The following is a 27,953-nucleotide window of genomic DNA, read 5'->3' as shown; positions in this document are numbered from 1 at the left end:
TATTCAAAAAGCGCATCAAACTTTTTTTAAAAATTTCAATTTCAAATTCTTCAAATAAAATTTTGGTTTTGTGCAATTCTCAGGCATCTTCCAACATTTTTTGATTTTTCGAAAAATTAAAATATGCAGGAAATTATTCAAAAAGTGCACAAAATGTAATTTTTTTGAAAACTCACTTTCAAATTTTTCAAATTTTTTGGGTTTTGTGCGCTTTTCAGGCATTTTCCAGCATTTCTTGATTTTTCGAAAATTTTGAAATTTTTCAAAATTTTGAAAATTTTCGAAAAATCAAAATATGCAGGAAATTATTCAAAAAGCGAACAAAATGTAATTTTTTTAAAAAATTTCACTTTCAAATATTTTCCAAATTTTTCAAAGAATTTTGGTTTTGTGCGCTTTTCAGGCATTTTCCATCATTTTTGATTTTTCGAAAATTTTGAAATTTTATAATATTTTGAAAAAATTTCGAAAAATAAAAATATGCAGGAAATTATTCAGAAAGCGCACCAAACGTATTTTTTTTTAAAATTTCAATTTCAAATTTTTCAAATAAAATTTTGGTTTTGTGCAATTTTCTGGCATCTTCCAGTATTTTTTGATTTTTCGAAAATTTTGAAATTTTTCAAAATTTTGAAAATTTTTCGAAAAATTAAAATACGCAGGAAATTATTCAAAAAGCGCACAAAATGTAAATTTTTTGAAAACTCACTTTCAAATTTTTCAAAATGTTTGGGTTTTGTGCGCTTTTCAGGCATTTTCCAGCATTTCTTGATGTTTCGAAAATTTTGAAATTTTTCAAAATTTTGAAAATTTTCGAAAAATCAAAACATGCAGGAAATTATTCAAAAAGCAAACAAAATGTAAATTTTTTTAAAAATTTCACTTTCAAATATTTTCCAAATTTTTCAAAGAATTTTGAAAAATTTCAAAATTTTCGAAAAATCAAAAATGCTGGAAAATGCCTGAAAAGCGCACATAACCAAGTCCTAATTCTGTTACCACTGCATTTATAAATCTTGATTTCAACTCGATACTTTATTGCAAATCTTAAGAGAGGAATGATACTTAATGCTTCCTATTAGTTCTAATTAGCATTTTTATGATGCAAAGTTGAGCCAATTGCATCAAACGCTGAGACTTTCACTCTGAGCACAAAAAGAAAAACATGGTATGGGGTCATTCGATAGGTCGATCACTGTATGAATCTATAAATGAAAACCTATGAAAGCAAAGAAACAGTTCTGTTTTCTCATTTTTATCAAACAAATAAAACCCATTCTAAAATAACAATTAGTTGTGCTATTATTAAATAAGTACACATACACTTCATTTTCGTGTACAAGCTTTGATCTCCCTAAAATTTCTTCCAATCTACCTGCCCGGCTGCAACTAGGAGACCATATAATATTTTAAGCGATATCTGAATCGCTGTACCGTCGCTAGGCCGCCATATAAAATACAGACCTAATGAATGCAGTCTTCTTTGGCTCTTACGGCGGCAAATAATGTAAAAGATTTCTAATGTAGTACATCATTTTGACGATCTAAATTAAATGACAATTAAGAATAATTAGGTTGTTTTTAATGCAGTATCTGTTAAGGGGCTAAAGTGTACTGCTTACGTCGTTATAAAGTTTTATAAACGGCAAACGCAGAAGATAACTCGAATATGCTTCGGCAATTTTTAAGGAAGAAGATATATTTTTTTGCAATATTCGTAAAGAAAAATACTGAAAAGAAAAATTATTATGTAAATTTTTATATGATTTCAGACACAGATTTATCACCAGCCTTGTCAATACTAATGTATTTCATTACATAATTTAATTTATACACGTTAATAGGATAACTAATAAGATAGTATATTTGCGTCATATTGTGAATTAAGTTAATATTTTAATATTTTCCGTCAAATCACATTTTTTAATAAGATAATAAAATGTAAAATATTTAAAATATCATTTCTCGTTCCGTATCGAATGATCGATTTACAAGTTGGAACGTTCCAACTTGTAAATATTTTACATTTTATTATCTTATTAAAAATTGTGATTTGACGGAAAATATTAAAATATTAGGATAACTAATGTTATGGCCTCTAAGTTATATACAGAAACCTTAATTTTTCCATTATAACCTTAGAGATATTTACATTTTCCACAAATGTAAAATTAATTTAAAGGCAATTGTGTAATACAAACAGTTATTTCGGCTATTACTAATAAAGAACCGCTCGTAAGTGCTCAAAAATCTACCAGTTATTGGCCTACGACGAAATGTGCATGCGCATTTATTATTTCAGAGCACTTTTGTAAGAAATCCTATCTCCATAATCTCGTATATTTGAATCATTACAAACCCACTAGCGTAAATTTCAGATAATGCCAAGAAATTATTCTTGAAAACACAAAGCATTAATCTGCCAAAGATTCCCTTTCCATTACCACGTTCATGTAGTTGTGTGAAGAGGTTAGTTTAACAACTTTCGTACAGAGAAAAAAATGTAATCATTACATACTCCAAAACACAATTTCATGGAAATATTTATTGCAACAGATACAGCAAGTGTCCAGCTATTTTTCAACATATTCGCCACCGGAATTGAGACATTGGTCATACCGTGGGACCAACTTTTGAATACCTGTGTCGTAGAAGTCTGCCGCCTGGGATTGGAACCACTGTGTGACGACCATCATCGCCTCTCTGTCATTCTCAAAACGCTGACGCTGACCGGACAGGAATTTCTTGAGGTGTAGGAAAAGATGGAAATCACTGGGAGCGAGGTCCGGGCTGTAGGGTGGATGATTAAACACCTCCCAGCTGAACTCCTGCAGGAGACTTGCTGTCCGTCGAGCCGTGTGCGGCCTAGCGTTATCACTGACCGCACTTCACAGTCGGCGGGAGCTGGAATAAGAACCTCCATCTTCAACAGCTGCAACGATGCTACTGTGAAAACGCGGGAAGTGCCGTTAGTGCATGCGCCATGCTACGTCATTGCTCTATCACGTACGCACAGTCGCTTCGATCAATATAAGGTTTGCTAGCTGTGGGACGAGTGGGAAACTTACTTTGTGGACGCGCGTCGTATTATATTCCCCCAAATACAGATAATGTCACAGACGTGCAATTGAGTCCAGCATAAACCATTAGATAGGCGTGGTTGTAATGCCGACTCGGTTAACATTTAAATGTCGAGACTAGAAGGACATGTGGAAAGAGGGGACCACTGCTTTCCGACACCTCTTTCTCATTATACTTTTAAAGTTCATCCTGAATTGTCTTACAAAAGGAATGGAGGTACAAGAAATATCACAACTTCAACAATATATTGTAACCGTCCCCTTTCCTTCCACCACACGTCACACTGCTTGTTTAGTATACTCGTAGTCGTAGCCTGGTTTGCTCATATGGTTACAGCTTCTTGACGTGGGATGTGTAAAGATACAGAAAGGGATTGTTGATGATGGTGTGAGGTTGTCGGTGAGCACGAGTTTCCGACTCCCTGGGAATATACGGGAATTCGAAGGTGGAGCAGGTTTTCTGTGTTGCACTGATGGACGACACTTTATTTTTCCTTAATACGCGCAGGAACATATATATCCTAAGCACTATTCACGGAGGCAGCTGGATGGCTCGGCTGTTCCTTTGTTCCTTCGTACGTTTGTTAAGAAAAACACCCCCGCACGACTGAAGGACCAAAACTTTTGATTGCGCCCCGCAACCACGGTTGCGCTTAAATACCCCTGCATTACGTAATTTGTCATTGAATTTGGCTTAACAGCTGCGACCTGATTAGTTCCTCCACAACGGCGGGAACGCGCCTTAAGCTGAGCTCAAAGTCAATTGGTCCATCGCAATGATGCGATGGTCGTAATGCAGTCATCACCCCGCATCTGGAAGGGATGCACACCATGTGTGGGCTGGCTTAAGTATTTTCTTTGTTGGTTTATGTTTGCCCCCTTTTTTTTTCTACTTCAGGCTCCCTTGGTACAGAAGGGAGGCCGAGGAGGGTGACCCGCAAGTGGCCATGTGGGCCACATTCCTTCAACTCAATGTGTTCCACAAAGCCAAAATTAATCATTCAGTCTAATTTAGGTGAAGTAAGGCGTTCCAGAAATCATGTAATTACACCTTCTTCGTTTTTCTTATAAGCCAGATCAACATGCCGAAGCCTGGTTTACCTTTCATCTCAAGGCTCAGTCCGTTCGGGAATTGAACCACAGACCCGGACTGGCACAATACTGAGTGATTTATAAAAGTCATTTGTACGCCTGTCTTTGTATCTTAATTCAGTGTTCCACAACATTTCTGTCACCGTGGATCCCCTACTGAAGACTATCTCATACATTTTGATAAAAGAATACAGACTAAGTCCAGTTAGCTTCTTTGTAAATGTAACTTTTGTTCATTTATTATCCTTCTAACATTAACGAATTTCGGGTACATGAGCAGAATAACGAATGAGACATGAAGAAGGTGGAAAAAGAAAAGGACATATATTTTGCTTCATTTGATTAAGGAGATGGCTGTCTTCTGGGTTGTTGCGCAGTGTAGTCTGTTAGACCTCTGAAACGTCGGTAATATTCTACCAGACTACACGGCGCAACAACCCAGAAGACAGCCATCTTCAGACTCACCGCCGTGAAAACATCATATCTGATTTGCTTACTCAACATTCTCCTGGAGGTATTAAAAACACGAAAAATGTTACAAAAGACAGATTTTTGTGTTTTGCTGGATTTGTCCGTTTCTATACGGCAATGCCGGTACAGAATCTTGTCACAGATTACAATAAACTTCTTCCAAATCTCAACCTAGTATTCATGATCGATTTTCTCTGCTATAAACTCCTGTTATTTCACATTCGACTAAATTATGATATTGGGAGTATGTAAATGGTTCAGAGTTGAAGCGCTTGTTAGTCTATTCATTCATGTCTCGGGTTCGAAACCGCATTGCCTTCCCCTGACAGCCGACTAGGTTGAAATGACCCACCACCCCCGACCTAGGTTCGAATGTCCCGGTAAGTCGCACGTCCCCTTTACTGGGCAACAATTTTATCTTTACTCTCATCCTATCATTGAGAGGAAAATGGAAATTTCACGCTGTAGTTACTCGCATCTAAAGTCCTGCCCTCGATAGGTTATCAGGGGCCAGAGGTGCCTGATGGTACAGTACACAGCAATACAAACACACTGCAAATTAAATTACCCGATCGTTCCTTTGCATCTGGTTTCCATGGTAATTCATTTGTCAAATTTCTCACAGAAACACTTCTGTGAGATTTACTCTGAGCTCAAATAATTATCATTACCCGATTATTAAATAAGTATTTAGTATATGGAGCATTCAGCAGAAATACTTTGTAGTAAAACACAATGATGGTACCATAACTGTGCTTCGAGAATTGAGAAATTTAATCCCGTTGTATTTCCAGTACACACCAAGACAAAATTAAGTACATCGACAACGCCCTAAACCATGCACACTGATAGTTTTGCGTTTCGTATTCTTCAGATACTCTTAAATTTAAAAAATGAGTACCTGCACCGGCCTATGATCCACTTTACACCATTGTCAGGGTCTCATTTTTCTTCTTAGGTTTATAATTCCATACCACACCGGGCTATTTATCTTTACTAATTTTATCCACATTCTCTGATCTTCGCCTCCTATACGCTGTAACAATTTTTTTTCAATTACTTTGTTTTTATTTGTCTGTTTATATCGAGCAAATTATTTTAAATTTCTCAGTCCTTCTTCTGTCTCTGTCGCCCAATGTCCATAACTAAATACCAAATTTTATCAGAAGTTTAACAAATTATTTATGTGATTTAAAATGTACGTATACTCTTGGATTTTTCGAAATATTCCTTATAAGGGATCATGGCGTATTGCCTAAAAAAGAAAATTTAATTTTATATTTAAGCATTCATTATGACTAGTGCATTAGAAACAAACTAGTAAAGAGACCAAATATTCATTTAGACACCTTCATACTAAAACTTAATCTTGAAAGAGAAAGATTAATCCGAAATTAAATTTTTCACATGAGATGCGTAGTTCCGAGAGGCAGTTAAATCAGAGAAACGAAACAGCGAGAAGCAGACAATTCCACTGCAACAGATTTCTGGTTAACAGGCCTTATGCATATTACATCACAGCGACTGTAATGGAGAAGCACACATTTCACGTGGTTCACGTACTCGTGGTCTGCTTTACTAACAGTTGAGTTAGCAGAGAAGCTTCAATACTACATTAATTTAAAAACCACACTAAATTAGCGGAGTTCAAGTGTAATGAGAAAAGAATTTGTAGCTACTTCACTGACTAGCTGACTGACGATATTATTGGCTGATTAACTAACCTCATAACTGATTTACTAAACTACCAACTAACTACGTGACTAACTGATTAAGTAATCAACTGAGTAACTAAGTACGTATGTATGAATTCATCGCCCTGATGACGAGGGCAGTAGGACCTCTGAAACGTTGGTTAACATCGACCAGACTACACAGCGCAACAACAAAGAAGACAGAAATCTTCATACTCATCGCCCTGATGATGGAGGCAGTATGACCTCTGAAACGTTGGTTAACATCGACCAGACTACACAGCGCAAGAACCCAGAAGACAGAAATCTTCATACTCATCGCCCTGATGACGGAGGCAGTATGACCTCTGAAACGTTGGTTAACATCGACCAGACTACACAGCGCAATAACCCAGAAGACAGAAATCTTCATACTCTGATGATGGAGGCAGTATGACCTCTGAAACGTTGGTTAACATCGACCAGACTACACAGCGCAACAACCCAGAAGACAGAAATCTTCATACTCATCGCCCTGATGACGGAGGCAGTAGGACCTCTGAAACGTTGGTTAACATCGACCAGACTACACAGCGCAATAACCCAGAAGACAGAAATCTTCATACTCATCGCCCTGATGATGGAGGCAGTATGACCTCTGAAACGTTGGTTAACATCGACCAGACTACACAGCGCAACAACCCAGAAGACAGAAATCTTCATACTCATCGCCCTGATGACGGAGGCAGTAGGACCTCTGAAACGTTGGTTAACATCGACCAGACAACACAGCGCAACAACCCAGAAGACAGAAATCTTCATACTCATCGTCCTGATGACGGAGGCAGTAGGACCTCTGAAACGTTGGTTAACATCGACCAGACTACACAGCGCAACAACCGAGAAGACAGAAATCTTCATACTCATCGCCCTGATGACGGAGGCAGTAGGACCTCTGAAACGTTGGTTAACATCGACCAGACTACACAGCGCAAGAACCCAGAAGACAGAAATCTTCATACTCATCGCCCTGATGACGGAGGCAGTATGACCTCTGAAACGTTGGTTAACATCGACCAGACTACACAGCGCAATAACCCAGAAGACAGAAATCTTCATACTCTGATGATGGAGGCAGTATGACCTCTGAAACGTTGGTTAACATCGACCAGACTACACAGCGCAACAACCCAGAAGACAGAAATCTTCATACTCATCGCACTGATGACGGAGGCAGTAGGACCTCTGAAACGTTGGTTAACATCGACCAGACTACACAGCGCAACAACCCAGAAGACAGAAATCTTCATACTCATCGTCCTGATGACGGAGGCAGTAGGACCTCTGAAACGTTGGTTAACATCGACCAGACTACACAGCGCAACAACCCAGAAGACAGAAATCTTCATACTCATCGCCCTGATGACGGAGGCAGTAGGACCTCTGAAACGTTGGTTAACATCGACCAGACTACACAGCGCAACAACCCAGAAGACAGAAATCTTCATACTCATCGCCCTGATGACGGAGGCAGTAGGACCTCTGAAACGTTGGTTAACATCGACCAGACTACACAGCGCAACAACCCAGAAGACAGAAATCTTCATACTCATCGTCCTGATGACGGAGGCAGTAGGACCTCTGAAACGTTGGTTAACATCGACCAGACTACACAGCGCAACAACCCAGAAGACAGAAATCTTCATACTCATCGCCCTGATGATGGAGGCTGTATGACCTCTGAAACGTTGGTTAACATCGACCAGACTACACAGCGCAACAACAAAGAAGACAGAAATCTTCATACTCATCGCCCTGATGATGGAGGCAGTATGACCTCTGAAACGTTGGTTAACATCGACCAGACTACACAGCGCAATAACCCAGAAGACAGAAATCTTCAGACTCACCGCTGTGAGAACCTCAAGTCTTACAACTGTAAGACTGAATCATGAATACTCTACATGACGGGTTAAGTACAAGATTTGTTGATTAGTTAAGTAACTACTTGATTAAGAACTGCACACATGACTAATAAATTCAGACTCCCTAACTTTATATCTAGCTGAATAAACACCAGTCCAGGTAACTAATTACCTATGTACGCGGTCAATAACTCGTTACTTGTAAGACTAATTATTTGACTAATTAATCACGATCACGATCCTAGTTGTTTTTATGTCTTTTTAATAGTATATCCAAAGTTCTCTCTTTTCACGACGTTTCGGAATGTTTCACAGATTTGTGGTCGGTGTCTAAAACATAGGGGTCCGCAGTGGCCGCGCGGTCTGAGGCGTGGGCCCTGTGCCGCTTGGTCGCTGGGACCGTGGGTTCGAATCCCACTCAAGCCATGGATGTTGTGCTGTCCTGAGTACAGGTAGAGGCCTTGCGACGGGCCTATCCCTCGTCCAAGGAATCCTAACAAATGTCCATAGATCGAGCCAACAAAAAAGATGGGACCCGCAGTGCTCAGGCACTTGAAGAACGGGTCGTTCCCAGTAACCCAGTAATTAGAAGAAACATGGGTCAATCTGTCCTGGTACACTTTACATCTAAAAATCAGACGCTCTGGGAAAGAATTAAGATCTAGTTATATTTAAAAGAAATTGAACGCACTGGAGTCAGTAGTTAATCTAAATTTTGGGACGCATAAGGATTACCGATATTTATTTTAGGAGCAGATACTGAAAGAATTTATATCAAAAATAGATGTGAAACGCAGAAGGAGAAGAAAATGAAAATAAGCAATGTTGTGTAACACAGAACGCCTTTAAAAGCTTTATTTGCTCAAATGTTCGATACATTCCCAGCCCTTAACAGAACCCGGAGGTTCATTACATTGTTTATAAGAGTTCGCCACTTGATCCAATCCTCAGGCAGTCTAATCCAGTCCACATAGTAAAAGTAGATTCTTAAATATACATTTAAAGAAAGGTCACAAATAAAATAAAATATAACAGCAAAAGATAAAATGAAGGAAAGAACGGTATATTACTAATATTTTTTATTTGAAATTTTTTAATTGTAGTTGAAAGAATTTGTGAGGAAGTGGGAGTTGCCTAATCCTAAGCGCATTTACAGGGTCCTCATGGAGAGGCTGAAGAACTGTTGAAAACCCAAAGAACCTGGCTGAGTTAAGCTACGACAAAACGCCCAAGCAAAGGAAATAAAGAGACAGGTACGACAACACTGTGTTGGGCACTCTAATTTCAGTTGTATATTTGATATACACGACGTTCTGGGACTTGACTCTAATACTTTGTTAGGATGATAAGCCATCATTTTAAAGACAAATATTTTATTTAAAAATTATATTATATTTTATATTATTTAAATTATATTATATTTTAATTGTCCCCAATTCGAGTCCAACATCCTAAATTCATCTTAAATTATAAATAATTTGTCCCTATAATGACACTTTTGTTATTTAATCCGGAGACGAAAGTAATGCAAACTCCCAAAATATCGTGTATGCCGAATGTACATGAGTTAACGTACAATGTTTATTCGACATAGAAAAGATAAACAGAAAAACTTACCCACCATCGATGTTATCTTTAATGCATTTCAAGTATTTTTAAATCAGTCTGTATCTACAATAAAGGGGCAAAGAGATATTTAAAGCCACATATTATCAAATCATATTTTCAAAATGTGCTCTCCAAATTGTATTTTGTGGTGCACGATATTTCAACAGTCTGTTCAAAACTTAAGGCACAAACATGCTGACCTATAGTCCACATACGGAGCGCCGTGATGCAGCGGCAACTTCTCCGTCTCTGATGAGTCGCGTGTAGGCTAAACAAAATATTGCATGTGATCCGCACCAAAACGGTAACACTTCATCGTCCCAATTATGGCGGCAGCAAACACTCCTAAAACATCGTTAAACATTTACCTGACTAAACGGAACAATCCAGAAGACAATCATCTCATTACTCGCTGTCATAAGAAACTGAAATCTGAGTCTGTGGAAATTCGATGATTAGCAAAAAGGATTTTGTGTATTTGTCGCGCTCTGTTGTGAGTAAAAGTACAGGTTGGAATTTGTTTAGGAGAGCATTCAGACCTACCACTGATGAACTGACAACAGAATCGAAAAGACAGCAAGAGACGTCATTCACATACAAACACGTCCGATCGGTCGCCTCTCTAATCTCGGCTCGCTCACTTATAAAATACTATTTCATTGAAAACGCTCAACGTGTGAGTTTATATGAAAATGTTCGCACTTGATTCTTGTGCTAGTCAACACATTGTTTATATTTTTAAAAATTTCAGGTGCACTGGTAAATATATGCACCACGTACTTTAACAATCAATAACTCTGAAGATTTGAGGTTTTCACAACGTTCAATATGAAGATTTCCGTCTTCTGGGTTGTTGCGCTGTGTAGTCTGGTCGATATTAACCAACGTTTCGGAGGTCATACTGCCTCCATCATCAGGGCGATGAGTATGAAAATTTCTGTCTTCTGGGTTGTTGCGCTGTGTAGTCTGGTAGATGTCCTCCAACGTTTCTGAGGTCATACTGCCTCCGTCATCAGGGTGATGAGTATGAAGATTTCTGTCTTCTGGGTTGTTGCGCTGTGTAGTCTGGTAGATGTCCTCCAACGTTTCTGAGGTCATACTGCCTCCGTCATCAGGGTGATGAGTATGAAAATTTCTGTCTTCTGGGTTGTTGCGCTGTGTAGTCTGGTAGATGTCCTCCAACGTTTCTGAGGTCATACTGCCTCCGTCATCAGGGTGATGAGTATGAAGATTTCTGTCTTCTGGGTTGTTGCGCTGTGTAGTCTGGTCGATGTTAACCAACGTTTCAGAGGTCACACTGCCTCCGTCATCAGACTACACAGCGCAACAACCCAGAAGACAGAAATCTTCAATAACTCTGAATTTTCACTACGGAATAAATTTATGGGTTTTGCATACTTCATAGAAAACAGATATCATTTACCCAAACATCGTTACCTAACGGTGACGTGTTGTGTTTACTTTGCGCTACGGACTGAATCTTTAATCATTACTTAGATGGCAGCGATTATTTCCTTAAACAGCGTTAACCAGTTGATCTTTTTAATGGTGAAGTGACATGTTTTCTTCGCGGTACGGACTGGATTCTTAAATATTATTCAGACGAACTATGATTCTCGGAATAAACAGCGATTATTTCCTTAAACAGCGTTAACCAGTTGATCTTTTTAATGGTGAAGTGACGTGTTTTCTTCGCGGTACGGACCGAATTCTTAAATACGTAATATTTAGACGAGCTTTGACTTCAAAAGGTTAACCAGTTGATCTTTGTAATGGTGAAGTGACGTGTTTTCTTCGCGGTACGGACCGAATTCTTAAATACGTAATATTTAGACGAGCTTTGACTTCAAAAGGTTAAGCAGTTGATCTTTTTAATGGTGAAGTGACGTGTTTTCTTCGCGGTACGGACCGAATTCTTAAATACGTAATATTTAGACGAGCTTTGACTTCAAAAGGTTAAGCAGTTGATCTTTTTAATGGTGAAGTGACGTGTTTTCTTCGCGGTACGGACCGAATTCTTAAATACGTAATATTTAGACGAGCTTTGACTTCAAAAGGTTAAGCAGTTGATCTTTTTAATGGTGAAGTGACGTGTTTTCTTCGCGGTATGGACCGAATTCTTAAATACGTAATATTTAGATGAGCTTTGACTTCAAAAGGTTAAACAGTTGATCTTTTTAATGGTGAAGTGACGTGTTTTCTTCGCGGTACGGACCGAATTCTTAAAAGTAATTCAGAATACAGAACAACACCAGTCTGTTTCAGGTACCCCGGAGTGTCCAGTCCACAGGTTGTCACATCGACCAATCCCCTACGCTGGACTGGCCGTGAGCCAAAAGACTCAAGACGACCGCGGCAAGAAAATGGAAAAGTTATTTCTGGAATGACTGTAAACTTTTTTGTAATTGGATAAGCAACTAACCAAGTTGGTCGATTCCTATCCAAAACATATCTATGTTAAAAAATTAAAAAGTATCAATTTTTAATAAAGGAGGAGCGCGGACAGGGCTTAAATGCCTGACTGCTGGCTAGAAGTCAGAACGCATCCGGAAGGTCCTGCGACCGGCCAACTGGACCATGGTTTTCCATGGTCTTTCCTCGGTACTAGAGCAAATGCTGAGTTGGTACTCAAATTCCACATTGCTCTGCATGTCTCCCATGCAGTCCTCCCAGTGCTAACATAAAAATTCCGCTCCATAATAGCCCCTCCCCCCACATCAAAATAAATATTTTCCCTAGCGACACCCTTCCAAGGCCAATATCAAAATTCAAAATTAACGCAAAGACCCCAACCAACTCCCCCCCTACTCCATTTCTTAACCCATCCTGTCTCCTTCTAAATCCCTTGACCTTACTAAACCTATCCATACCAGAAGGACGAGCGGGCACTGTCTGGGAACATTCGTAACCTCAAATCAACTTTATGCCCCCCATTTATAACAGTAGTGTCTAATGCTACTCCCCCCCCACCCATCTTCTCTCTCTCTCTTCGGGTTCAAACGCTTTACATAAATCCATAGTTATTCTGAGTTATGACACGCATTTTACATTACATTTTTAAGGACCCGCTCACATTTTTATTTTTGTTTTCCCCAGTTTTGTGTAAGTTTCCAACTGCAGTAGAAACAATGCAGCAGTTTTAACTTCAAACTCTTTTCGTTGTAGAAGAATGCTGAAGACTTGTTGCAGATAGACGCGATCCCCGAATGGTGACAAGAAACATGTAGACGACAGGCGCCACTGATGGGAGTCTCGGCGTAGCTGTCGTCGAACGTGGGGGGTCAGGGTTCAAGTGTGGGAAACATGGCTGATCTCATAAATATTCATCGGCTGTTCGACTTTCGAAACTGGTTTAAGACAGTCTACTCCTCGTCTAAAATGACCTATTTTTCCCGTGTCTCGGACACGAAGAGGTTTCCATACGAAGATTATTAATTCAATTTTTATTTTAGCCTCTCATTCGAAGCCTTTGAGATTATTATTTCTTTTCGCAAAGTTTTGTAGAATATTTGTTCATGCACTAGGATCAAACTCTGTCCCTGAGACTCATTACAGTAGCTACTGAAGAACGCAATGTAATGAAGTACTACACTAATGTATGAAGTGAAGCTTTCGCGGCGACTGAAGCTGATGAAAGATTCTCGGGTTACAAGCCGCGTCAGGTGGCTGAATGAACCACATCTTCATACAACGTTTCGAGAACAATCTCTGCTCTCATCCTCAGAGCTGCTGGGTAACGTATCCGATACTCTGTTGCGCGCTGCCTGATGGGAACTGGCATTCGAGGTCACGTGCTCGTACTCGGACAGGCCACTAGCAACGCCAAACTACCTGACGTCCACCGACAAGAAAATTCTCCGGAACAGAAGGAGCAACTTTTATTGCACATTTTTTCTTTCAGAAGCCTGAGCGTAGCCCTGTTACTTTCAAAATTACAGAGTACTTGTGAGAGTAGATATAAAGGAATGATCACAGAAGTAGACTGGAGTACACTATTAAAACGTTTCTTGGAGAAATTGGTCGTGACAGGATTGGATTAATCTGGCTCCGAGCATGATCCATTAGCTGGATACAAATACTGTTGCGCAACACCCATGTGTTACGATCATTCTTCATGATTATTCTCAGTCACTCACTCATCACATTGGAACCTAACAATGGCCATGTACAGCAGGGACCAGGCTACCTGCTTGCTGATCTCCCTCGTGCTGTGGATAGTTGCACTCGGCACGGCCTGGTCGGTGCTCGGAACGGCCGGGAAGACAAAGCATGACGGTGCGCGCGCAGTGATTGTCACGTGGTCTTCACCAGCGCGCCTATAACTCGCTCGTGATCTGGTTCTCAAGCACCGGTGAAATTCTAGCGTTAAAACGGAATGGATTTAGGTCGGGCGATGCTTCGTGTGGTGTTACCTAGCCTATTATAAAACTTGAAGGAAAATAGTCTCCAAGAGAGACGAAATACGATTATACGTAGGCATTTACCTTACGCAGATTGAGTAAGGAATTTAGGACTCCCTAAGGACGTGAGAGGGGCTTCGGTTTGCTTCCCCTGAGGATCTGAACTTCATAATTCGCACAGCGGAACAAACGAATGATAAAATAATGTATAAAGACCCAGGAAATTTAATGACTCTAATCATTGTTCGATCTGATTCGTTTATACGATAAAACTTTTGCTTCTGTAGAAACCACCAACCAGATTCGAAGATTTTGCGACTTATTGTTATTTGCAGTGTTAGGAAAACGGAATTATCTGTAGCTCGATATTAATTTGATTCCTTCTAAGCTCTGATGTCATAAAACACACCAATATACACAGACCGACGCGCAGAATGCAACGCCTAAATACTATGAAACAATTCGGAGATCGAACCCTAATCGTCTAGCCCGTAGTCAATCACTATAATGACTGAGCTAACCGACTCAGAGTACACTGTTATAAAGTATTTAAACTTTTATGATCGTCGCCAGACTGTCAAAGCACTGTTACTTTGTCTAGAACCGACTTAAATAGTCTTTTTATGCCATCATGGTTAAGAATTCTTCGCTTTTATTGAAACTTTAGATTAATTAATTATCTTGTTTAATAGAGCATCCCTTTGCGGCTTTCATATGTAAATATTCCACAGATTTCTCTATTAGGTCCTGACCGCCCTGGGTATCATTCAGCCTCTAACTTAATGAGTAACTGGGGCTCATTCTGGGGGGAGAGAGAGAGAAGCAGCAAGTACGTAGTAGTGCCTGGGTTCGTCATACGTCTTCATCGCGTAATTAATCAATAACGACATATATTAGTAACTCATATTCCAATATGTGCTCTATATCTCATTAATTTCATCCTTATTGATTTTATCAGTAATAATTTCGAGATGAGAACAAATTACGAAATTCTTCATTAACTTACATAACTTTCTGCATCCTTTTATAACTTATTTCCTCGTAAGTCCAACAGTCTCCACAGCATTTCGTTCTCTGACTCTCTTAAATCATGTTCTTCTTTAAAATCAGAGGATGGGTTTCATTTTTTTATTGAACAACAGATGTGGTTTACGTTTATTACAAAATAAATATGTTAGAAGTTTTTTTAAAACGAAAAAAATTAATATTCTAGTACTGAAAACATGGCCGCAAAGTTACATCAGTAACGTTCAGCTAATATGGTATAAAACATTTCTGAGTTGCCTGCTATTATAAATTGAAATATTTCAAAGTTAAACCTCTACAATATTATCGACTTCAGATTAAAATAAGTAGCCTTTATATTATTTACATTACAGGCTGATACACAAAACAACAAAACGTTGACCCACACTAAAGTCATATTGAGCACGACGTACATATACAGAACAACATCGAATATGTTATTAAAATGGAATAAAAATCTGGAAAAGAACATCGTTTGATATCTGGTAAAATCTGATAAAAAATGTACGCTAAAATAATATATAGAAGTTGTATTTGAGTCGTTTATTGATTTGAATCTTTATATATTGTATACACCTGAGGATGGTTCTTTTAGGAACTGAAACATGTCGTGGAAAAATGATGATCTAATGTAAATCGAATATTTCGATAAAGAACATCATTTGATATTTTAAATATTTTTTTAATGTTAATTATTGTAATATTTTAATATTTAAAAAGAATTTTATTGTGATTAGACGGACAAGATTTAATTTAATATATACTTAAAATAAGTAATTAACTACAGACCTCTTATGTTAGCAACCATGGAACAGAACATAAATTGGGTAATCGGTTATCGGTTAACTGAAAATGCATAAAGGAAATGTTTTATTACATAAACTTATTTAATCATCACCATATTCATCAAATATAAGGCCAAGTGGCCTCTTGCGGTTTCATTCCATCTTTTTCATGGTCTTCCCAGACTTGTCATTCTATTCGGTCTGTAGTTCAAAAGTTGGTTTGGGATTCTCCTATATCCTCTCCTACCTTACTGTCAACCTCACCTTCTCGCGGTGCACCCTGTTACCACAAACGAGGCTCTGACAACCAAGTCATGGCGGTATAACCATTTCATCCGGCTTGGGTAAATACCACCTGAATAAAGCCTGTCCAGAGGCTGGACTTGCTGCATTTCGGCCAGCGACCAAATGACAAGGAAAATTATACTGCTTTCAAGTTTCAAAGAAATACAACCCGGACAACGTATTTAATACTGTGATTAAAGTATTTGATCCGAGCAGTAAACAATAATTACAGTACAGCGGAATCGATCCAAACATATATCTGATTGATTTAATCGAATTATTATTACGCATCTCGACTCATAATTCTCTTCATTCCCCTTGGGAGCTGAAATTCTCTAAGCTTTTGTTTTGAAACATCTTCATTATCTCTTGCTTTCCCAAAAATGTTCTCATAAGCATTTAAGTAGCTTACAACTAAGCTTCTATTGTGTACATGTACATAAGAACTCATGCTCACGAACAATAAAGATTTGCCAGGATTTATCGTTAAACTGAGGAACTAGAAAACAATAGCCTGAATTTAAATGTAAAGAGTGAAGTTGCCCTGTGCACAAAAACCACGTTACGGATGGGCGGAGGTAAAGTTGCGAGTGTACTTATCGACTCTATATGGACGTGGTCAACTCCATGGAAACAGGAACCGACATCCACTGGCTTACAGTCAGCCTAAAAAAATTAGTGGGGAAACTTAAATATACCTCGGTCGTAAGCTTCGTACGATATAAATTGAATTTAGTAAATAAAGAAATTCCTCCCTAAAACTATTTAGAAAAATTATTTCGAGCGTATGATGCCAGAATGGTGTATCAACAAAATGGATGATTTATAAGAGACAGGATGCAAGAGTTAGGAAATGAGAAATGTGGAGCTTTATATGTCTTCACTAAGAATTGTTAGGAGCAGCCTAACAAACGAGATTGAAATTGGCGGGACGCTCAGCGGACACAAGAGAGTCCACTCCTGGATGACAAAACAACATTAAACTGGATCTAAAGGACTGAATTCATCTGGTTCAGAGTAGTATCCAATGGCGGTGACTTTTAATGGACATATATGCCACATAAACGCAGATAAATTTATTTTACTAACTGAGCGAGTATCAGCTTCTCAAAAACGTACTGTGCTCCATGATGTCAGTAATTATGAAAACATATTATCCTTAATTTTGTGTGTAATTATGAGAGTTAAGTTATATTTAGTTTTGTATTGTACCGTAAAAATTTACGTGAAATTCTGAGATCATACGAAATTAAAACAATATCTGAATTACAATGATTTCAATAAGTGCTTTCCTTGAGTTTAAACTTGTTTCGTCTCGATAACATATAATTAACGATTGTGAGAGCTTTCGTTACACAAGGCATGTTTGCATAACGAGGAAGCTATGGCAAATAACACATTATTAAATGTCTGCACATGTATCGTAGGCTTGCTTCTAATTAATTCCTATAACCACACTGACATGGGTGACTAATTCACAATCGTGTTACCAGGTGGTGCTCATGATATATCATGGTGAAACTATGTCGCCGTGAAACCTCAGCTGTGTTTCACCCTCTGAAACACAAAGAAATGCTCCAAAACGGATATCACAGTGTTGTATACCTATAAGCTAATTACGGGAATCATGATAATCACATATAGCACATATATGATTAATTATAAGGTACAATCAGTAGGTTACTAGATAAAGTGTAATAGTTATATTGTATACTTTGTACAGAAACCAAGACTTTCCATTTCCAGCTGTTGTAAGTAGGGGCGACAGGAAGCCATTATGGTGTCTGCTTCAGATAAGTTTATTGAAAAGGGTTCCAATTATATTCACAGACAGAGAAGGCCTGCCGAGGTCAGGACGCCCGAACTTTGACAGGGGCAAAGGGTCGCGGTCCCCGGGGGTTATCGTGTCCTCTAATTGGATCCAGAACCACGCCTTGGGACGACGTTACAGCTTGCATGTAAAAAGCCGTCACTGACGTCACAAGGGCGATATGGAGATTTGCTTATATCCAGTGCATTTCGAAGACACATTAGACATTTCATTTTACTCGTCAGGAGGAAACTCTGCTGGTCTATGCATTTATACATAGCCAACTTTCTTGTATTCATCTGTATTATTAAATAAATCATCAACTTTCGAACGTCTTCTCGTCAGACTAGGCAGTCATCTTTTAAGCTGTGTATTCAAACCTACCATCGCCGACCATCATTCCTAGCCGCTCGGGAATACTGGAATCCTGCGGGACTGGCCGATCCCCCGGGATACAACAACAGTATAAAGTTAACCACACGTGTAAACGCTTATGACACTCCACTTCCTACTATGTTAAAACATTCTTTGTGAACATTGACACAAGGTGCGCTGCGAAATTATTTCTAAAATACTTTGTGGATGTAATGATATTTGGCAATAATTTTCACGTCGAAGTGAACTGGTCACGATAAATATGTAAGAGATATTCCAAAAAAAAAATTATGTTCATTATAATAACCTTATCAGTTGTTCATCGCTGTCAAATCTGACACGGTGGTATTCCTCGGTGTGTTCACGCAAAATTAATTTCTTCTCCAAAGTCTCGTTGATGCTACAAATTTCCGACAGTTGATACAACTCTTGTCACATAGTCTACAAATGTAAATTAATTAAGTACTTTTAAAATCTGACTCTTCTTACTGGGTTTACAGAAATTCCCAATTCGATAACCGACCAGGACGCCCATTACAGTCTATGAGATTATTTGTAGTTTTTGTCAATCGTTACAAACGAATGTCAAGATAGAACTGTGAAAAAAAAAATCTAGACAGATTTATCCTCAACATTTCAAAATTTAACTGCATGAGATCATTTTTTACATTAAAAAAGCAAAAATTTATTTATTTAATTATTCATTCACTTGTAAATTTGAGTTCTCTACACAGAAGACTTTATCCGTCTAACACTAGGATTTTTTCGCAAAACACAGTCTCATAGAATTATTTCTAACAGCTACACAGAGTTTATTATTACGACTAGAAACCCATCCATCCCTTTCCTATAGTATCCGTCATTAAATTTCGTGCTTCAAGGACATAGCAATTTCATGTACCGTTGGGATACAAACAGAGTACCCCAAGCGAGTAAATACAACACAGAACTCACATCATACAATTTTTTACGGCTACTATTGTCCCACTAATATATACAATTTAATTACGAACTAATGAGATTTACAGGACTACAGGTTTATCCAAAGCAAAATCACAAGCTAGATATTAAAATACTACAGCATATCTGATATTCATTTTTTCCAAAGCAAATATTATAATGCATGTAACTTAGTACATGATTAACAAACGCTGTTATCTTAGCTGTATCCTAAAAGCTTATAAAACAGGCTAATTTAAGCAATATATTTAAATTTTGTAAATTGTTATGAATGGAATTACAAAGTAACTTTTAGTAACAACAGTTGCACAGATTTTATTGTGTTGAATATCAATCATAAGAAGTGATATTGTACGTACAAGCAATTAGTGACAGTGATACTCCAAAGAATCGACGGATAATAGCAAATTTTCAAATATAGTGTTTCTGATATTAGTGAAGTGGAATTATGCCACTGATACCAAAGGTGTGAAGAGCGGAGGTTCTGTTACGTGGGCTAATAATTACACTGCGGTTGCAACACATGGCCAGCCGCGGGAAAACACGCAACAGTATGTAGCATACTGGATGCATTCCATCATGGTCTCATGGGCTGACCACCGAATAATGCACACGAAGGTCGTTTCTTCTCATGCAGACCAATCTGCGCAACTATTACAAGGACTTTATGAGATCACCGTCGGTCTCGCCTTTCGATTAATGAGCTGTACTGGATGTTGTTTAAATATGACTTGCAAATTTTATTTAAAAATCGCATTAACTAATTCGCATACTAAGATAAACAAAAAATTATAATATATTAACAAAGGTTCAAATCTCTCAAGTTTATCACGAAAATTCCTAATAGTTACATAACATATTCTGTCAAATTATTTCGGACTTTCATTCTGTAACGTTTAAAACACCTCAATGTGTTAATAGTTATAACGATAAACGTATTCCATCCCATAGCCGACACATTATGCGAATGGATTACTAAATTATAAACCTGGTAAGACAACATAAATGTCGCTTTGACTTAAATCCTAAATTAATACATGTAACATTTTAGTTTTCAGTTATCTTTTGATACTGAATATACTTAGTCAAGATAATCTCTAGAAGGTTCGCCATTGCAACCTATACTTAGTCATGTGAATCAATTCTGAAAATTCATTCCCTACATATCGAAGACCCAATACATATTATTCTTCTCCCATCTACGCTAAGTTTCAAAAGTGGCTGTTAAAAATTCTGCATTAATTTTTAATTCCTTCTAACCCTGAAATATATAACTTCCATGCCAACATCCTTAATCAACTTCTGGATACTGGGATACAGGGAACGACCCGTTCTTCAAGTGCCTGAGCACTGCGGGTCCCAATTTTTCGTTGGCTCGATCTATAGACATTCGGTAGGACTCCTTGGACGAGGAATCGGCCCTTCTCAAGGCCTCTCTCTGCCTGTACACAGGACAGCACAACACAGAAAAACGCGGACAAACATCCATGGCTTGAGTGGGATTCGAACCCACGGTCCCAGCGACCAAGCCATACAAGGCCCACGCCTCAGACCGCGCGGTCACTGCGGACACTAAGCAACTTCTACGATAAGATTAATGGGCTAATATCAAAAATAATAAAGCTTTACATTTTGAAAATATCCCCTACTCTTGTTACTCCATCTCTCATAAGAACAAATAATCCCTAAGGAACACAAATTTATGTTCCCCAGTTTGCACACATGCAAATATATTTTAATACGTGTCTAAGAATAAACATAATACTTTACGAAATATTTACGACTCCTATAGGAATTCATTAGTATTCTTTTATATTTATAGGCCTGCATGTACGTGCATAACATTACCAAGCTTTCGACAAGATTTGGATTTAAAATCCAGAACTGCTCTGCGATCTTGAAGACGGCTGAAGTTAAATTATCGTCTTCATGCTCCGGCAAGAATATTTTATTAACGAGGAAGTTACCAGGGTCCTTTGAAGAGAATGGATGGTTAACGACTACTGTTCAGTATGGAACGCCCGTACCAGAAATTGATTTCCGGTCGTACGAAACCTAGCAAATGGCTTATCCTTTTATTCGCAGAGAAATCACAATTATTTAAAATGATTTATAAAAATTCATCTATGATATCAAACAGGTCTAAACTGAAACGTATAATTACAATAAAAATATTATAAACAATGTTAAAATTCCGGAAATGCTTGCTACTTTTCATTTCAAAATATTTTGTCTTCCCGTCTGATTTCTAAGAACCTGGAAATTAAAGTAATCTTGCCTGTTGTTTTGCATGGGTGCGAAACACGGTCTCTCACTCTGAGGGAGGAACACAGATTGCAGGTGTTTGAGAATCGGGTGTTGAGGAGGATATTTGGGCCTAGGAGAGAAGACGATGGGGCGTGGAGAAAACTGCATAATGACGAGCTTAAAAATCTGTACTCCTCCCCCAGTATTGTCAGGGTGATTAAGTCGAGAAGAATGAGATGGGCTGGGCATATAGCGCGCATGGATGGGACAAGAGGTGTGCACCGGGTATTGGTTGGGAAGCCTGAGGGGAAGAGACAGATGGGGAGACCTAGACGTAGATGGGAGGATAATATCAAGCGAGATCTATGGGAGATAGGAGTTGAAGGAGACTGGATTTAGTTGGCCCAGGTCAGGATCCGGTGGAAGGCTTTGGTTAATTCGGTGATGAACCTTCGGGTTCGGTAAGCCATCTAGTTAGTTAGTTAAAGAATGTTATGCTCTTGAGTTAGCCAGAACAGCAGTGTCTAAGATGTTATCAATATTTATATTCAGATATACATACAAACGGAGATAAGGAACTGAATCGTGCTCATACGAAAGAATACAACTCTGTTTAGAAATTTCAGAAATCGTAACGCGTTATATTGCGTGTTTTCGTAGCAAGTATGCAAACCAAAACATAAAATATAATATAACACGATTCTTTACTTCAGTTATACAGAAATTTCCTGTGTCCCTAGGACCCCTAAAAGGCTTAGCTTCTAAATGTCAGTAAGTCACATGAGTATGACAAAAATCTGGAATTTTTTACGGTAAATGTATGTACCCGTTTTCTCAAAGGATTGAGCCTGGCCACTATAAACAGGCTGTAATGTGGGGTAAATCTTATATAAGATCATACAGTACTCAAAGAAAATTTCGAACTTGGGCAATAATTCTATAGCCATTTCGAGTCCCTGTTTTTTTATAAGAAAGACAATTTATTTTCATGGTTAGCTGAAAAAATTGATCTTTCAAGAAACTGCACAAGTTGGAAGAACAGGTTTGTTTTCACCAATAATGATTCATACCAAATATACACGCGATTTCAAAGTTAGTTATCTCGTTCATAGCACTGAAAGAATTAAATGTTTAAATGTTATATATAACTTAATTACCTTTCATAGCAGCATTGTCTAGGCCTACTAACAGAAAGTAAGCATTTTGCTCTGTTTCAATGTAAAACAAGAAATTTTTATAATAGATACTTCAAGTATATGCCGCCAGAGCTACTGTAGGAAACTATTTCACGAAGTTGTGCTGAGATTTGCGACACGGTGTGATCGTCATAATAACAAGCTTTTTTAAACCACCAACACCGTGTGTATAAAACATTAATGTCATAAAGAAACTGCCTGCTAGAGCGACCTTAACACGTCTAGTGACAAACTAACAAAGCAACTGTCAAGAAAACTTGTGTGTGTAGTACGTATAGTGGTCGCAGTAGACCAAGAGTTTGAAAATGTGCTGCTTGATCAGAATTGTCACACCTCTTGAGGAGGTAATAATCCACTGCCACGAAATAACATGTGATTAAACCCGAGTGTCCACGGTAACAACAAACTCTGATACGTTAAGCAATATTTTTTCACCATTTCTCATTACGTTACAACGGTTCAGAAACTCTGTATTGAAAGTCCTCAATAAATTCTGTAACTTTGGTACTAGCCATAAGACTGGAAAACAGTAGTTTTTAAAAACTTTCAGGACTAACTAAGAGTTTTTTATTTACCAACACTGAAAAATGATCTGAATTTTGAACAGTCGCTTAAGACAGCGCTACCACGAATTCAATGTTAGATACTTCCGCGGCGGAAAAAAGTGTCACGTTTATTTATTATTATTTTTATTATTATTTATTTGACTGCAAATGGGTTTTTACCCGGTGGCAGTGGTCCTACAATGAGACACAACAAAACAATATTCTTACTATAACAATTTGTGATTCCTCGTTGTCTTCAAGAAATTACGTCATCAACAATGTCAACAGATATTTGTTTACTCGGCATTGTTGTGGAACACAACAATGCCGAGTAAACAAATATCACTATTCACAACAACGGCGTCAACAACTACCAAGCCAGTCGCGTTATCACTGCTCCAGAAGCAGCACATCGCATTATTGATTACTGACTGACAGTTGGCCTAAAACATCAGAAAAGTGAAAGAAGACGTTATCAAGTATTTGAATTACCAAGTCCAACAACTCCAACAAGGTAAACTGATACTCATTCGATATATTACGATTACGAAAACTATTATGAGAACTGATTTTATTTATCGATTTTAAGACGAAGATTTGCAAGGGTGGGGCTGGACGTAAAAAGTTGACTGAACTAGAGCTGTTGGCGTTTTAAACACTTGACGAACCGAGTGTTTTAACCCCCATTCGGGAGGGTAGTTTAGTTTCTTATGCAAGTGTTAAAACACTTGAATGAGACATAAACTAATCCTTCCGAAGGGGGGTTAGTTTAGTGTCTTACTCAAGAATTTAAAATTCAACCAATCCCCCCGGAGGGGGGTTCATCAAGTATTTTAACCATCATTCGGGGGGTTGTTTGGTTTCTTACTCAAGTGTTTTAACCCTAGAGTAAGAAACTAAACTAACCCTCACCCCCTAAACTAGCCCTTCCGAAGGGGGGTTAGTTTACTGTCTTACTCAAGATTTTAAAACTCAACCAACCCCTTCGGGGGGTTAGTTTAGTTCTTACTCACGGGTTGAAACATTTGAATGAGACACTAAACTAACCCCCCCGAAGGGCAGTTAGTTTAGCGTGTTACTTAAGATTTCAAAACGCAACTAACCCCCTAGAAGGGGGGGTTGGTCAATTGTTTTAACCCTCAATTCGTGGCGGTTAGTTTAGTTTCTTACACAAGGTTGGTTACGTTTTACAAACTTGACCAACCCCCCCCCGTAGGAGCTCCGAAAGGAGCGCCCTGCTCTAGTGACACAACAACAGACCACACTCAAAATAAAACAACTCATAATATTACAAAACCATATAACCTAAAGTACATAGCTTAAAAATTAATACCAACTAGACATAAGACAGTAACAGTAATGAATCACACATTTCATCAGAACCTTCTCTACAGTTCACTTCACTTTTGAAGCCTTCCCATCCTCACCCCAATTTACCCCCCTTCACTTCACCTCATTTATCACTTTCCTAACCTTCTTCCTAAACGTACTTGGTTTACAGGAGAGAGTCCCTAAAACCTCAGCAGGTAGCTGGTTCCAGAGTTGGATGGTCCTATTTACAAAGGAATATTTTCCGATATCTGTTCTTTGTTTTCTGCTCCTAACTTTCCGAATATGATCGACCCTGCTCAGATAAGATGGCCTTTGCAATCTGTCACCTATCGCCTTCCATGCCCGTTCTCCCGTGTACGCCTTGAAGAGAGCACATATTCGTGCTATCTTTCTACGCTCCTGTGATATGCAAATTTACATGCTTTATTTTGCACCCGTTCTAACGCATTTATCTGCCCCTCCCTGTAAGGATCCCAGCACGCCGCCCCATATTCCAGAATCGGACGCACTAGTGATGTGTAGGCTACACTTTTAGTGTTACTATTCCCCTTTTTGAGAACACGCATTGTAAAATGAAGTGCCTTCCAGGCTTTCTTCACCGTATAATTTACTTGATCAGCCCAGCTTAAATCGCTGCTTAAGAGAATTCCCAAGTATTTACAACTGCTCACTTCCGGAATTATTTGGTCCCGTAACAAATACTTTAGTGGTTCCTTCACCCGACGTCTCGTGAAACTAACTGCTTTACTTTTACTTGGGTTAATTTTCATAGCATTTTCAACCGCCCATTCCCCCAGACTGTTTAGATCCATCTGCATCTTTTCTATGTCTTTACTATTTATAATTTTCCTATATATTATACAGTCATCTGCAAAAAGTCTAATAGTCGATTCAATGTTCCTCCAAATATCATTTACGTACGCGAGGAATAGAAGTGGACCCAATACACTCCCTTGCGGTACTCCTGATGTTACTCTGACTTCCTCTGATAATTGCCCTCCTACTCTAACTCTCTGCGTTCGGCCTAAAAGAAATTCTCTTATCCATGCGACTATCCTCGAGTCCACGCCCGATGCCGCGATTTTCATAAGCAGCCGATCGTGAGGAAGTAAATCGAAGGCCTTCGAAAAATCTATTATAATCGCGTCTAACCTTCGTCCGTCATCCAGTGTGTCTGCAATGTCCTGACAAACCGTGATTACTTGACTTTCACATGAATATCCCGGCCTGAACCCATGTTGACCCTCGAATAACCAATTCTTTTCCTCCCAGTTTTTCCTCAGGTACGATGCTATAACGTGTTCCATTTGTTTGCAGACCACCGATGTTAAACTGACCGGTCTGTGATTTGTGACCAATGGTCGATCACCTCCTTTGTAAATAGGAACCACTATGGCTTTTTTCCAGTCCCTTGGTATAGTGGCATTATTAATTGTTACGTCCAATAATCGCGCCAGGTATGGAATCATGGCTTCCCCACCCAGTTTTAGAATTTCCCCAGAAATGCTGTCAGGCCCTACTGATTTGCTTTTTCCCATCCCTGCTAGCCTTTTTCTAATGATTTTAGTACTAATTATGTACAATTCTTCTTTTGCCTGCAGGAACTTGATCGCAGTTGAGATTCGAAAGGTTATTTACACAAGCCAATTTTCGGCAAGTTAACGAACATAAATCGTGTGGCCAGAGTCACTTCCCCTGTGCATGACAGATCTTGAAACATGTGCTAATAGATTAGACTGTAGACTTTTAGGTAAATACCAACGTTTAAGAAACAATGGCTTTAGCTCTGAACATGGAGGAATTACGTTTCTCCGAAACGCCGATATCTTCCAACGGGTTTGTAAGGAACCATAACTCAGAACATAATCATCATCATGTCTCTAAATAAGTTTACCTTGAACACTCGCCATTCTTGGGAGTTCTTCCTTTTACTTTATTCATTTTAACGAAGTTTAAAGAGGAGAGGAATAAATAATTGAATCTGAAATCAAGTTGAGTGAAAGCCGCTCTGATACAAGTCAATCAGTTTTTAAGTTATCTAGAATAGATGGACAGGAAGTAGAAATTTACGAGAGGCGTTTTTTCCTCCTCTTTTGTGACTGGCCCAGTCACATTCCAAAAGCCAGATCGGCATTCCCGTATATTTTGTGTCGTCTTACCTGGTGGCTGCCTTAACTATTGGCCCGTGAAGTGATGGAAAACGGACTCAGTCATCACTGAACCTGGGAGAGACCCTTGAATGAAACAGCAGCATTCTTACATTCGTTCTCCTCTCCATAATAACGACATCAGATTTTCATGTAAACTACGTTCAGAACCACTGTCGTAAACTCACGATACCGTTCCACAGATTAATATTTCCACCTGTGGCTAACGTAGAAGTCGGTATCGATAGAGATAATTCAGATCAAATATCGATATTTCAAGGTACGTTCACGTAAATGTTGCAAAGCTTCCTTGTAATTTCCAGTCTGTGCGACATGCTCTTTGTAGCAAAGTAGAAAATTTCACACTCCACGATACTATACAATAAGCAACAGGACTGCGACAGAGGACGTTGGTATGTTCCTACAGCACAGAAAAACAAGCACTGAAGAAAGAACTACGCTGAAGAATGCAGAAAATTATAGAAGTCCGGAAATGATCGTCCCATTTACACCTAGAGTTAGTAGTAGTAGTAGTAGTAGAAGAAGAAGAAAAAGAGATTAGGGGCCGGTAGAGGTCGTAGATGTACTCCATAAAGAACAGGCTCCTTCGCGCCCTATATCAGTCCGTAATACGAGGTACATTAGGTACAACAGCTGTTGTCCGTCACACAGCGAACCGTTTTAGGGTTTTCTTTAGGTCACAGTAAAGAGTAAAGCAACCATAAAACTTTCATACGGACCAGACAAAGGAGTGGGTTGTAAAACTGAACGGCGTAAAATTAGATCAGTTGGAACGAGGCATGAAAGGAAAATAACACAATTCTCAAGAATATGAGTAATCCGACTCTCTGGTAACAGAAGCCCAAACGTCAATACTGCTATCTTCAATGCCCGTCTAAAGATCCTGCCCGAAGTCAGTTCAGCATATTTCACATTCTTAAAACTCACGTTGCTAAAGACACGTTTCCTAGCAAAGGATATCCATCTTTCGGAGTA

The 27,953-nt window shown here is 38.7% G+C and overlaps 1 protein-coding gene across 1 annotated transcript in view; it reads right to left on the bottom strand.

Moving 5' to 3' along the window:
- Positions 1-27,953, bottom strand: part of LOC147870937 (uncharacterized) — a 146,046-nt gene that overhangs the window by 31,976 nt on the left and 86,117 nt on the right. The gene's annotated exons all lie outside the window — the stretch shown is intronic.

This window comes from Zootermopsis nevadensis, unplaced genomic scaffold (assembly GCF_977971745.1).
Source record: "Zootermopsis nevadensis isolate Lab colony 2312 unplaced genomic scaffold, Znev_1.0 Znev_ptg000083l, whole genome shotgun sequence".
Taxonomy (NCBI): Eukaryota; Metazoa; Arthropoda; class Insecta; order Blattodea; family Termopsidae; genus Zootermopsis; species Zootermopsis nevadensis.
This window is presented reverse-complemented; position numbering and strand designations above follow the sequence as displayed.